This window comes from Felis catus, chromosome D2 (genome assembly GCF_018350175.1).
Source record: "Felis catus isolate Fca126 chromosome D2, F.catus_Fca126_mat1.0, whole genome shotgun sequence".
Lineage (NCBI taxonomy): Eukaryota > Metazoa > Chordata > Mammalia > Carnivora > Felidae > Felis > Felis catus.
Genome location: NC_058378.1, coordinates 39,820,889 through 39,834,613, shown reverse-complemented (window position 1 = coordinate 39,834,613; position 13,725 = coordinate 39,820,889). Strand labels below are relative to the sequence as shown.

At 50.2% G+C, this 13,725-nt stretch overlaps 1 protein-coding gene and 1 long non-coding RNA gene across 2 annotated transcripts in view; both read right to left on the bottom strand.

Moving 5' to 3' along the window:
- TSPAN14 (tetraspanin 14) overlaps positions 1 to 94 on the bottom strand; it is a 57,059-nt gene extending 56,965 nt beyond the window's left edge. The window contains exon 1 of the mRNA XM_023240615.2: positions 62 to 94. The gene's annotated coding sequence lies outside the window, so the exon portion shown is untranslated. The remainder of the gene's footprint in view (positions 1 to 61) is intronic.
- Positions 95 to 7,786: 7,692 nt separating this feature from the next.
- LOC111557095 lies at positions 7,787 to 9,048 on the bottom strand. The gene is made up of 2 exons (XR_002736855.2): positions 8,019 to 9,048; positions 7,787 to 7,914 (listed from the first exon to the last, which is right to left on the bottom strand). It is a non-coding gene; the product is annotated as an uncharacterized LOC111557095 (long non-coding RNA).
- Between the last annotated feature and the right edge of the window lie 4,677 nt (positions 9,049 to 13,725).

Below are 13,725 nucleotides of genomic sequence, written 5' to 3'. Positions count from 1 at the left end.
CAGACAATAAGCGGGGCAGGGCCCGACGCTCTAGCGGGGGGGTGCTCCGCGCTCCACTCACCCGGGCGCGGCAGCGGCGGCGGCGGCGGCGGTGGCGGCAGCGGCAGCGGCGGCGGCGGCGGCGGCGGCGGCGGCGGCGGCAGGGGCAGCGGCTCGGCCGGGCTCGGCCGAGGAAGTTAGAGCAAGTTCGGAGGCGCGGGGTGGGAGGGCGCGACTCGGGCCGTCCGAGCGATGGGGGCGGGGCGCGGAGGGGCGGGGCCGGGGGCGCGGCGCCGGGCGGCAGCGGAGAAAAAAGCGCCGCTTCCCTGCGCGGTGCAGTGCCGCCCGCGCTCCTCGGGCCCGCCCCGGCTCCGCCCCGGCCCCCGGAGGGCCCCGCCCACCGCCCCGCCCCACCCGGCCCCCGCTCGCCCCTCCCCCAGGCCGCCCGGCCTTTCCGCCCGCGCTGCCCGAGCGGCGGTGGGGCCTGGTCACCCGACTTCCCCATTGTCCCATTTTGGGGCCACCGCGAGCGCCCCACCAAGGTGTGCTGCGTCGGCGCCCCCTGCCTTACCTCCTATTGGGCTGGCCCTGAGCTCGGGAGAAACCCGCGTGGTGGGGGCCGAGGGGAGGCAACATCTCTCAAGGGGGGTAGGGGGGTGACCGTGTAGGGGTGAGCGCAGGATTAAGAAAAATGGCTGTATTGAAAATAGGCGGGGCGCCTGGCTGGCTCAGTCCGCAGAGCATGCGACTCTTGATCTTGGGGTCGTGACTTCAAGCCCCACGTTGTGCACAGAGCTTACTTAAAAGAAAGAAAGAAAATAGGAGGCGCTCCTGCCTGGCTTGGGAGACTGCAGGGGGCGGGGAACTTGAAGAGAAGGGTAGTAAGTTAACATTTTGCATTTCTTTGCACACTGGGCAGCAAAGACCTGCTCCTTCTAGTCTTGGTGCTAAAAATACCAAGCTTTCTTTGGACCGCTTGCTGAGATTTGTTACTAAGTTCTGTCCCGGGGAGATGGCTGAGAGCAGTCTTGAGGAAGGAGGCCGACTCCAGGGATGAATTGCAGGGGGGTGGTACTAGAAAGGCTGCCCTCCATGGTCTCCTCCCACCTCTCTGAAATGAGGCACAGGCACGCTAGTGATTCTTAAAGTCATCCAAATGGAAGAGGGCTAGGTGGGCAACAGGAAAGTCACATCTCTCAAAACTGGGCCAGGGAACTAGGTAAACCGCATTGTAATACAAGCAAATCAACAGGTTGAGTCCTATTTAAGGAGGAGATCTTGCAACGGTGACGGTTCAGTCCATTCCAGGTTTTTTTATCAAGGGGGAGACAAGCCTGCTTGTGACATCCCAGGCAGCTCAGGGACATCTTTGGGGAATCTGTCCATTCAGTCACCTTTAAGCAGATAGTGAGTGCCTAATCGAGTACCTGTGCAGGCCCTATTTTGATGCTGAGGGTACAGCAGTAAAGAGACAGCTGAGGCCTCCTGCTCCATAAAGCTTACTTTTAGTGGGAAGGACAATTGCAAGTCGAGATAAATGCTGAAACAAAAGCAAGGAGCTGGGATAGAGAATAGGAGTAACTTTGTGTCCTTGAGGAAGAGTTGTTGAAGTCAAATGAGTGAGGGGACAGCCTGGGGAAAAGCCAGGCTGACACATGCCAGGTTGAGAGCAGTATGTACTGAGGCCCTGAAAAAGGTAAACTGTGGACAAAAGTAAGCTCTGGACATGTGAAGGAACGGACAGAAAACCATATGGCCAGAATAGCAAGCCTGGCTTGCTATTCTGGCCATATGGGTTTTCCTTCTCCCCCAAGTCGGGAGGTGGGCAGGGCATGTGAGGCTGTGTCTAGGGATGGAGGCCTTTTATTAAACCATTGAAGGGTTTTATGCGGAAGACTAACACGGTCTGATTTACAGCTGCATGAAGAATACATTGGGTGGGTGGCAGGCAGAAATAAAAGCGCGGAGACAATGAGACTGTTGTGGCAGCCCAGGCCAAGGATAATGGTGGTTTGGACCGAACTGTGGCCACACTAAGATGAGTAGTTGAGAGAAGCTATTTTGGACGTGGACTCAACAGGATACGTTGGTAGGACTGATGGGGGCCGGGGGCAGGGGAGGAAAGGGAGAAACCAAAGATAACTTGTAAGTTTATGGCTGGAGTAAGTCAGTGGACAGTGTCTCATTGATTGGAGGAAAGGACCACGGCTCAGGGAGAAGCATCAAGAATTCTGTTTTAGCCATGCTGGGTTTCAGATGCCGGTCAGAGATCAATTCATTGGTCAAGTCATTCGGAGGGAGGCCTGGGCCGGAGGTGGGGTTTGGGAGGCATCATCTTAAAGTCGATAAAGGCCGTGGGATCTGAGGAAGTCACCTAGAGTGAACAGGTAGTTGCAGAAGAGAGGGTTCAAGAGGCACCCAGAAGAGTCGAAAGAGCCAGAGCAGGAAAGAAGACAAAGAGAGGCTGAGGAGGCCAGAGGAGAACCAGGAGACTGCTACAGCCCAGAGACGAAGAAAGGAAAGAGTTTCTAGAACAGACTGGTCAGCTATGTTAGACGCTACTTAGAACTCAGATAAGATGAGGACAGGGAAGGATCCATTGACTCTGGCAACACAAAGGATATTGGTAAATGTGATAAGGAGAGTGTTCATGGAATGGTGGGATGGGAGCCAAACCACTATCATGTTTGGGCAGCTTGTCTAACAGGGAACAAGAGACCGAGAAGGGGTCTCGAAACGGGTGTGGAATCACAGGAGGCTGTGGCAGAGATTGCTAGATGACCCTGAGAGCCATTCTCCCCCTGGCTACATGGCTCCCCAGAATAAAAGCAAGTTTCTCGGACTCCTTTGCAGCTAGGTATGGTCACATGACTTAGTTCCGGCCCACAGTCAGTGAGTGGAGGCATCCCTACGCAACACCTGAGAACCGGCTTTAAAAGGAAGTCGTGCTCCCTCCTCAGCCCTTGTTCTTTCCTGCTCAGTGGAATATCTAAATATCCCACTGGAGCTCAAGCAACCATGCCAGACTTTGGAGTGGAAGGCACGTGTCGAGGATGTTAGTGCAACAAGGTAGAATAAATCTGGGTTCCTCATGTTTATGGAGCCACCCTACTTTCTCTGGAATACCTGCCTCTTGACTTTGTCTATCAAAGAAAGAAATTTCTGTCCTCCTTAATCCTGTGTTTCCGGATGCTTGTAGCCATGTCTGGTTTTAACTTTTATTAGAATACAGAGGGGTTTGTTGAAATGTAGAAGTTACCAGAGCACATTTACAGAGGGATAGGAGTGATCCAGGACAGAAGGCAGGCGCAAGGATTCTGAAGAAAGGGAGATGGGATGTGGGCACTGATGGAGAGGACACCCCTGATGGAGGGATACCGCCACCATTATTGAGTGGGGGCTGGAGGCAGAGATGTTTCCAGTAAAGTTGGTATTGGAAAGATAGTCATTCACACTGATGATACCTGCCGAGTTCTGGACGTGAAGGAGGCGTGAGCTTAGAATGAGGAGAAGGGGAGGGCAAAGCTACCATTATGTACCACGGACTAAATGGTGGGGGTCCTGCCAGCCCAAGCAGCCTCCGGGAGACTGCTCTCTTGTGGACCAGTTGGCCACACTGCAGCAGGGTATGTATGAAGAGGGTGAAGGACATGTCCACAGAGCCACCGTGGCCTCCACCAACCCCCACTGGGCCTCGCTTGACAGTTAGGTATGCCATTCCCAGCTGCCACGTGAAACCCACCAAGCTTTACCTGACCCATTTTTATAGCAATATGGGTAGCTTCAGCGCATCAGGGATACTCAAAGCAGAGCAGGTCCATTTTATCGTCCTTTTTTCTGGGGCGCCTGGGTGGCGCAGTCGGTTAAGCGGCCGACTTCAGCCAGGTCACGATCTCGCGGTCTGTGAGTTCGAGCCCCGCGTCGGGCTCTGGGCTGATGGCTCAGAGCCTGGAGCCTGTTTCCGATTCTGTGTCTCCCTCTCTCTCTGCCCCTCCCCCGTTCATGCTCTGTCTCTCTCTGTCCCAAAAATAAATAAACGTTGAAAAAAAAAATTAAAAAAATTAAAAATAAAATAAAATAAAAAATAAACAGAAGGGGCACTTGGGTGGTTCAGTCGGTTGAACATCTGGCTTCAGCTCAGGTCTTGATCTCACGGTTCATGAGTTCGAGCCCCTCATCGGACTTTCTGCTGTCAGCACAGAGCCCGCTTCGGATCCTCTGTCCCCTCTCTCTCTGCCCTTCCCCCACTTGCATTCTGCCGCTCAAAAATAAACATTTTTAAAAAGTCTTTTAACAAATAAAACAAAATAAAAAATAAAGAGATGGACAGCCCCAACTCGTAAAAGGACTGGCTGTATTGTAGCCAGTGACTTCGTTTCCAGGCCAATCCCTGCAGCTGTAATTACCAAGTATACAGCTGAATTATAGTGCAGACTGCAAGCCTGGGGTATGGATTATGGGAACAAAAACCAGTACGGGGCGAAGGGGGTGGTTAGAAAAAGAAGCTGAGAGTTTCTGCCCCTTTTCCTGGAGCTGTAGTTGGCTGTAAGTAAAATTTTCAATGGCAGAGCATGGTCTCTATTGTCCTCTGATGTCTTCCTTACCCTTCTGTTTGGTCCAGTTCCGATTTCGATCCCAGTGCTGCGTTTGCTCATCCTGGGCTCCACGCTGCCATACCTCTGTGTGCGGGCCAAAGGGTGGGTAATAGGGAGGAAGGAGCTCGAATAGAAGAGGGACTTGGTGGGGCATCTGGATGGCTCAGTTGGTTAAAGGTCTGGCTTTGGCTCAGGTGATCAGCCACAGTTTGTTGGTTTGAGCCCCATGTCAGGCTCTGAGCTGACAGCCTGGAGCCTGCTTCAGATTCTGTGTCTTCCTCTCTCTCTCTGCCCCTCCCCTACGTAAGCTCACTCTCACGCTCTCGCTCTTTCTCTCTCTCTCAAAAATAAATAAACATTTAAACATTTTTTAAAACTTTAAAAAAAGAAGGGCTTGGTGTTTGAGCTCTCCCTATTCTCAGCCTCTTGATGTTGAGCAAAATGCATCTCCAAACCTTAGATTTCTTTTTTGTAAAGTCAAGAGAATTGTAAAACCCACCTCATCAGCTTATAGTAAGAATCAAGTGAAATAATGTTTATAAAGCATCTGTAGGCTGTAAGGAACTCTGTTAGCTGAAAATGATGTGTTATTAAGGCCAGACTACTGAGAATCTTCACGTTAGCATGTTTTTGATGGAAAGAAGAAAATCCCACTCGAACTAGCTTAGGCCTAAGGAGCAGAGATTACTGGAAGGATACTCAGGTCGCTCACAGAATCAAAAACAGAACTTGAAACCAGAGTGACTCTGGAAACGAGGCTGATCCTGTGGGATGTGCAGACTGGGAGCCCCTCCAACCCAGTCTGTTTCTCCTAGTGCTCAGTTTACATATCTCCAACACGACTCTACACCTAGAGGTTGGTATGAACTAATCCCAAGAAACTTTAACTAGTCCAGTTCTGGTCATATGCCCACTCCTGGACCCATCAGTGTAGTGAAGGAGGGAAGATTCCATACTTGGACCAGGTCTGGGTCAAATGCACATCCCTGTGGTCCGTGAAGCAACATCTATATGCCAAAGAAAAGATGGTGTGTGTGAGACGTACCTCACACAATGCCTAGCGGAGTTTTGTATGGCTGGTATTCCTTAGGCCATAAGCAGTCCCCCAAGGTTTTACGCAGAATAGTAACATTGTTATATCTGAGTTTTAGGAGGGTCCCTCCGAAGGTAGGTGTTGGAAGAATGCATTGGAGAGAGCAAGATTGGAGCAATGAACAGACAGGAAGAACACTATTACAGTGGTTCAGGAAGTTGACAATGTGGTAATGGGAAGAGGTGACCAGGTTGAAAGTACATGCAGGAGGTAGAACTGAGGGGTGACTGGATGGGAAGATGAGAAACAGACATCGTCTTCTGGCTTCATAGATAGGCATGCTGTTCACTGAGAAGGAATCTGGGTGACCCTGCGTGTGTGTGGTGACAGGTGACGACCTGGACGTCTTCCCTTGAAGTGTCCCAGGACAGAGGCAAGAGGTCCAATTTGCTGTTTAGGGTTTAGGAGAGACATCTAAGCAGAAGCTGTAAATGTGGGCACTGTTTTGGGGTGTTTTTTAACACTTTTTTTATCGTTTATTTATTTTGAGAGAGAGAGAGAGCACACAAGCAGGAGAGGGGCAGAGAGAGAGAATCCCAAGCAGGCTTTGTGCCGTTAGTACAGAGCCCGATGCAGGGCTTGAACTCATGAACCACGGCTGATCTTATGACATGGGTCATGAGATCACGACCTGAGCTAAAAACCAAGAGCAAGACACTCAACTGACTGAGCCACCCAGGCACCCCTTGGGCACTGTTTTAATTAGAGCCTGTGTTCAGCTCCTGTAACAGCAACCCAATTACATTGCTTTAACTGAGTGTGTTTTGTTGATGTTTGGTGCTGTACTTGTTGAAAAACTCTGATGAAAAATGTAATGAAAAGTCTAAAGGTAAGCAGGGCGAGGCCGTTCAGAGTTCCACAGTGCCTTCAGGTCCCAGGTCCTCTCTGTAGGTCTGCTCTAGCTCGCCTTCCTGAGGAAGCCATCATCCGCAGCTTGTGGTCACACGTTGGCTGTTCCAGCTCTACTCCCCACACGCATTCCAGACAGGCAGAAGTTACAGCACCTTGTTAGAAAAGCAAAACTTTCCCAGAAATCCCCACAGACCCCTGCTGATGTGATGGCTCCTTGACCGAGTCTGGTCACGTGGCAAGCCTTAGCTCCAAGGGAGGCGGAGAAATGTAATTTTTACAAATTAAGTCCCCAAGCCTGTTTGAAAGAAAGGAGAGGAGAATGGGTAGTGACAAAGCAGCACAGGGATGGTGGCTAAAACCATGGCGGTAGAGGAAATTATCCTGGGACTGGGAGATGACAAGGGAAAAGACCAAGGCAGAATCCCCATGAACACAAACTTGGAAGAGATTAAGAGGAAGAGGACAGGGATCAAGGAGACTGAAAGACCGGCCGGTGGGGTAAGAGCAGTGTCAGAAGGGTGGTGTGTGTATGGGGCGCCGGGTGGCTCAGTCGGTTAAGTGCCAGACTTCAGCTCAGGTCATGATCTCACCGTCCCAGAGTCTGAGCCCCGCATCCAGCTCTGTGCCGACAGCTCAGAGCCTGGAGCCTGCTTTGGGTTCTGTGTCTCCCTCTCTCTCTGCCCCTCCCCTGCTTGCACTCCCCAGTTTCGAGTGGTTGGCCTGTCACCCAATGAATGCCTGCTGTGTTGGTTCCAGAACAATCTATTTTAAAGAATCTGCAAACTTCCAAGGGCCTCTTGCTTCCATTTGCATCTGCAGTCTCAGCCATGGGCCCCCTGCCCTCCGATTGTGTCTCCTACAAGACTGTAGAGATTTGTGGTAGGAACTCAGTTATCTGTGCTGGTGATTGGCTTTCTCACCTCGTTCATCCCATCCATAAACTGAGGGTAGGAGAGAGGGGAAGGTTGTTCAGTAGATGACCTCCCAGTGCCCTTCCAGCCCTGCCTGTGTGCCACCCATACTGTAATTACTTCAGATGGGAGAAGATACTTTTGCCAAAGAGGAAGTCCCCAGATGTGGACAGATGAGACATCGGAGGGGGTGGGGTGGGGGGGACAGATCCGAGAGGTCAAGACAAGGACCCGTAAGACTGCCTTGGCTCAACCCACAGCTCTGTCCCTGAAAGCATGGAAATAAGGGATAGACACAGAAGTGAAAGTCACCTGACGGTGTAGAAGCATTCCTTCTGGAATAATCTCACGTGAACTGGGCTTCATGAAGGTACGCATTTATAAAACGAATGTGCAAAGTAGTCTCAGGGAGTCACTTCAGCCCGTAAGTGGTCGAACCAGAACCATTGGCTTTATGTCCAATCTTCCACCCAAGACTGTGCCCCTGGAGAGTCATAAACATGGGGATTTGGGGGGGGCTGTGCTCAGGCCCTGCCCACCCCGCTCCCCACAGAGGACAGGGAGAGAGAGGCACCCACACACACACACCTGCAGCAAAGCAGAGCATAGGTGGATGCAGCAGGCATCATGGGTGCCTCTCCTGGTCCCTCTCACAGCCCTGGTGAGCTTCTGCTGGTCCCATGGGAGACCCTTGCTGTCCCTGGAGAGTTTTGCTGGGCAGCTCCTGCTATGTGCGTACACTGCCATCTAGGGGCAGCCGGCTGAACTCAGCTTACCAAGCCACTGCTGAGTGTACATGTGTTGGGGGAGGAAAGGAGGGCTTTTCCGTCTGTGATGTCACCTTCCTCCCTGGAGCTTTCGTTCTCTTAGCTCTCCAATTTACCCACCCAGGAAAGACCATGTATTGCACTATTGCACACCCAACTCCTTGGAGTATCCTGATCTCCCCGCCCTGTAAGTGTCGCCGCTCTCCCCAGACTCTGCGCTAAGCTCCGCCCCCCTCTTACCTCCCCAGGCTCTGTGAGGTCCTAGCCACTCCTGTGTCTTTAGACATCTTCTGTGCACTGGCCACACTTCATGTTTCTCATCAGTCTTGCTCTCTCTCCTGAGCTCCCACAGCAATCTAGAATGAAAATCTGATCCTGTCAGCCCTCTCCCCTAAACCATGAGAGGCTCTTTTCACTGAATGTTCTACAGAGGCTGGCCGGGTCTGGTCACTGACCAGACCACATCTCAGACCACAGGCCAACCTCACGCTCATTGACCAGCCTGCCACCTCTAGTATAATGGTGGCCGCACAGGCCACCCTTCAGGATCAGGTGTTGAAATCTGAGAGCTCAGGAAGGAATTGCCCCTGGCACAAGGAAGCTGCCTCACGCGGGGATCTAGGACCCAAGGCTCTCCAAAGTCCCCTTGCCTCATTTCCGGACAACTGATGAGTGACTCCAGCCCCTGCCTCCCCATGGGGTCCGTTGAGGCCTCCCTTGGAATGGCCTCACAGTGCGTTTTTTCCCGGCACCCCATCCTGCTTCCCCTCACTTTCCGCACACAAATCTCTGAATCCACTTCTGTGTCCTGTGTGCTTGGCCTCCACACATGCCATCACGTCAGCTCAGGAGATCTTCTGCCCATTCCCTTCACCTGTGTGAAGAACATGTGGGGGGGGGGGCGGGGGTAGGGGTGGGGGGAGGAGAAAACCACTCGGGCCAGTCCCCTAGCCAGGTTCTTCAGGACAGGCCTGCGGGTGTATCCACATCACCGACTCCCAGAGCATCATTCCCACTCTGACACTGCTGTCCCACCTTGTTTCCACTGCTGCAGCTGCTTCTGGCCAGCTGGTCCCCAACTTGCTCAGGGCTCCTGCCCGGCTTCTGCCCTCTGCCTCCTCTGTGAGTCTTTGGTGTTTGCCCCCACATTCGGGTGCCCCGGCGCGTTGCTGATCGCTTGGCTCAGATGCCACCACCCACAACCTTCCTTGGGCAGAACTTTTGTGCCAGTCTTGTAGATATGCCTGGCCGGCCCATGAGGTCCTGACTTAGAGTCTGGGACCCACCCCAGGTCCAGTCAGTGTGCCCAGGATGGACGGTTTGTGGCACAGAGATGTGGCGAGGCGCCTCCCACGGGAGGGTAGCATGCCAGCTCTCTGAGATGCCCAGGAGAGGGCAGTGATGGGTGACACACAGGATGTCTACTCCGTCTGCTGCTGGGAGTGCTGACTACAGATAATAAAGTAAAACAAATTTAGATCCGTGCATTAGCATTTTGTAACCAGTCTTAGTATGAGTATGCAGATCCGGCTTTTGTGACTGCTGTATCCTTACTCGTTGATATTTAAAGGCAGTTGAAACATTTATGAGACTCTGAATCGTTAGAATTAGGAAGGGTATATAATTGATTACATGCAATGTTTAAGTGTTCGGGGAAATCTATCTTGTTGAAGTGATAAAAATTCAGCGTATTAATTGTAGGGAGAATACAGGCATACCTCGGCTCGGGCTTTGCTCTGTGATGTTTTGTAGATGTCGCACTTTTTACAGACTGAAGGTTTGCATCGGCCCTGCACCGAGCAAGTCTGTCACTGCCATTTTCCGACAGCCTTTGTGCCCTCGGGTCTCTGTGTTACATTTGGTAATTCTCACAGTATTTCAGACTTTTCCATTATTATCCTATTTGTTATATGGATCTGTGATCAGCGATCTTCGACATCCCAATGTAATTGTGTGGGGCGCCACGAAGCAAGCCCATACACGAAGCAAGCCCATACACGACCACGAAATCAGTTGATACATGTTGTGTGGCTTCTAACTGCTCCACTGACTGGACGTCCCCCCGTCTCTCTCCCTCTCCTCAGGTCTCCCTGTTCCCTGAGACACAACAATACTGAAATTAGGCCAATTAATAACCCTACAGTGGCTCCTACCTGTTCAAATGAAAGGAAGGGTTTGTCGAAGCAACAAATTGCATTGTTGTCTTATTTTAAGAAATCGCCACAGGGGCACCTGGGTGGCTCAGTCAGTTAAGGGACTGACTTCGGCTCAGGTCATGATCTCACAGTTGGTGAGTTTGAGCGCTGCATCGGGCTCTGTCCTGAGAGTTCATAGTCTGGAGCCTGCTTCGGATTCTGTCTCTGGCTCTCTCTGCTCCTCCCCTACTCTCTCTCTCTCTCTCTCTCTCTCTCTCTCTCTCTCTCTCTCTCTCTCAAATATAAATAAACTTTAAAAAAAAAAAAAGATTGGGGCAAAAAAAAAAAAAAAAAAAAAAGAAATCGCCATCGCCCCAGGCTTCAGCAACCACCACCCTAATCAGCTGAGTCATTAACACAGAGGCGGCCCTCAACCAGCAAGATTACAACTAGTTGGAAGCTCAAATGATAATAAAGTATTTTTTAAAATAATTGTTTTAATTCTCAATAAAATGAGGATCTTTTCAATTCCATGCATTCTTTGTTTTTATGTGTATTTATTTATTTTGAGAGAGAGAGAGAGAGAGAGAGAGAGAGACAGTGCAAGTCGAAGAGGGACAGAGAGAGAGAATCCCAAGCAGACTCCACCCTGCCAGTGCAGAGCCCAACGTGGGGCTCGAACCCACAAAGCCGTGAGATCATGACCCGAACCGAAACGAAGAGTCAGAAGCTTAACTGACTGAGCCACCCAGGCACGCCATAAAGTATTTTTTGATTAAAGTACATACGTTGTTTTTTGTAGACGTAATGTTATTACACCCCTAATAGACTTAAGTAATAGACTATAGTGTAAACGTAACTTTTATCTGGGAAACCAAAAAATTCTTTTGACTTGCTTTGTTGTGATGTTAGCTTTACTGCAGTAGTATGGAACCAAACCCACAGCATCCCGGAGCTGAGCCTACATGTGAGCATTTAGAGAAACGCTGTTGCAATTTCCCTACATTGCACATTAGACAGGTGTAGAGTTAGACATGTTTCTCTTTGTGCACAGAGCCCCTTGGGCATTAAAGAACGCCCCAGGGGGTGCTGGGACCCAGCCAAGGGAGCCAGACCTGCACTGTCTGTGCACCAGGGGATGGGAGGGTGTCTGTCCTGTGCTATGCCACCTGGTCCAGCTGGGGCCAGTGGGAGGGGGTGGCCCCACGCACTTGGTCGAGGGGTTGACCGCCCCTGCAGCCCTCACCCCATGCAAGCCTGAAGTTTGCTCCAATGTTCTCTTGAGTCATGAAGGCTGAGGGGGAGATGAAAGCCAGATAAAGGCAGCTGAGACCTGTGCCTGGCAGAGGTTCAAAAGCTCCTTGCTTCAAAGGGCAAGTGGCCCCGCCTACCCTAGAAGCTGGCTGTGTCTCTGGGCCCAGCTCCCCAACCCCTCCAGTTCAAAGGGTGCTTGTCTCCTTCTCCTTCTGTGTAAGAGCAGCTCTGGGGAAGAGCTTGGCAGCAGAATTGGCCTTGTCTCCCCCAAGCAAGCCTAGCACCATCACAAGGAAGGCTTGATGCCAACTGGGTCTGCTGGTTCCAAAAGAGCAGCTCTCACACGTGTTTATCTGAATTTGCATTCCTCCCCAGGCCTCTGCCCATGCAAACCAATGGGCTTCCCCTGCTCCTCAAACCATACGAATTCTGTACAGTTTGATGTGGCCCGAGTTTCACACCACATCTAGAACCCTCTCTGAGTGGGTGAGGGTGAGGGTGCAAGAACTTCTGGTCACTGAGCCAGCTGTTGAGATTTACCAAGGACATAGGGTAGTGATGTTTTGAGTACTTGGTTTAAAATGTTTACATGCATTTACATGGAACAAATCAGCGTTTAAAGGGGATACTTTCCTGCCATCTGTATCCCCAGCCACCAGTACCCTGTTCCTAGAGAAATACTCTTACCAGTTTTTCAAGTCTTTTCCTGTCAATATGTTACGGCAGACACTGCTAGTTGAACCCTCAAATCCATTACGTTTTTTTTTATTTTTTATTTTTAAATTTTTTTTAATGTTTTTATTTATTTTTGAGACAGAGAGAGACAGAGCATGAACGGGGGAGGGGCAGAGAGAGAGGGAGACACAGAATCAGAAGCAGGCTCCAGGCTCTGAGCCATCAGCCCAGAGCCCGACGCGGGGCTCGAACTCACGGACCGTGAGATCGTGACCTGAGCCGAAGTCGGACGCTTAACCGACTGAGCCACCCAGGCGCCCCACGTTTTCTTTTTTTAGAGATAGAATCACCAATGTTTAACAGGGTATAAAGCCATCCATGAGAAAGGCTACATTTCCCAGCCACCCTTGTAGTTATGTGTGGCCCTAAGACCTGGCCAATGGGATGTAAGCAAAAGTGATGTGCACCTCTCTCAGGTTATATCTTTTTTTTTTTTAAGTTTTATGTATTTAAGTAATCTCTGTACCCAACATGGGGCTCGAACTCATGACCCCAAGGTCGAGATTTGCCATGTTCCTCTGAATGAGCCAGCCAGGCGCCCCCTTCCAGATTATATCTTATTGGAAAGAAGTATGTTTAGCATTTGACAAAATTCAACATTCCTTCATGATAAAAACTCTCAACAAATTAGGTTTAGAAGGACTGTTCCTCAACGTAATAAAGGCCGTATATGACAAGCTTACAGCTAACGTCATACTCAATGGTGTAAAGTTAAAGGCCTTTCCTCTAAAATCAGGAACAAGAAGACAAGGATGCCACTCTCACCATTTCTTTCTTTTTTTTTTTTTTAATTTTTTTTTTAACGTTTATTTATTTTTGAGACAGAGAGAGACAGAGCATGAACGGGGGAGGGGCAGAGAGAGAGGGAGACACAGAATCGGAAGCAGGCTCCAGGCTCTGAGCCATCAGCCCAGAGCCCGACGCGGGGCTCGAACTCACGGACCGTGAGATCGTGACCTGAGCTGAAGTCGGAGGCTTAACCGACTGAGCCACCCAGGCACCCCTGACCATTTCTATTCAGCATAGTACTGGAAGCCCTAGCCATAGCAATTAGGTAAGAAAAAGAAATAAAACACATCCAAATCAGAAAGGAAGAAGTAAAATTATCTTTGCAGATGACGTGATATAAAAAAACATAAAGACTCCACCAAAAACTACAAGGACTAATAAATGAATTTAGTAACACCGCAGATACAATATCATGCAGAAAAGGGAAAAAAAACACTCAGATTATTAGAATCATGAATAAAATAAGAGCCATTATTATAAACTTTTCAGACATAAAGGGATGATAATAGAAAAAAGAAAGCAATCCCATTTATAGTGGCATCAAAAAACAATAAAATATTTAAGAATAAATTTAACCAAGGAGGCAAAAGACCTGTACACTGAAAACTATAAGAC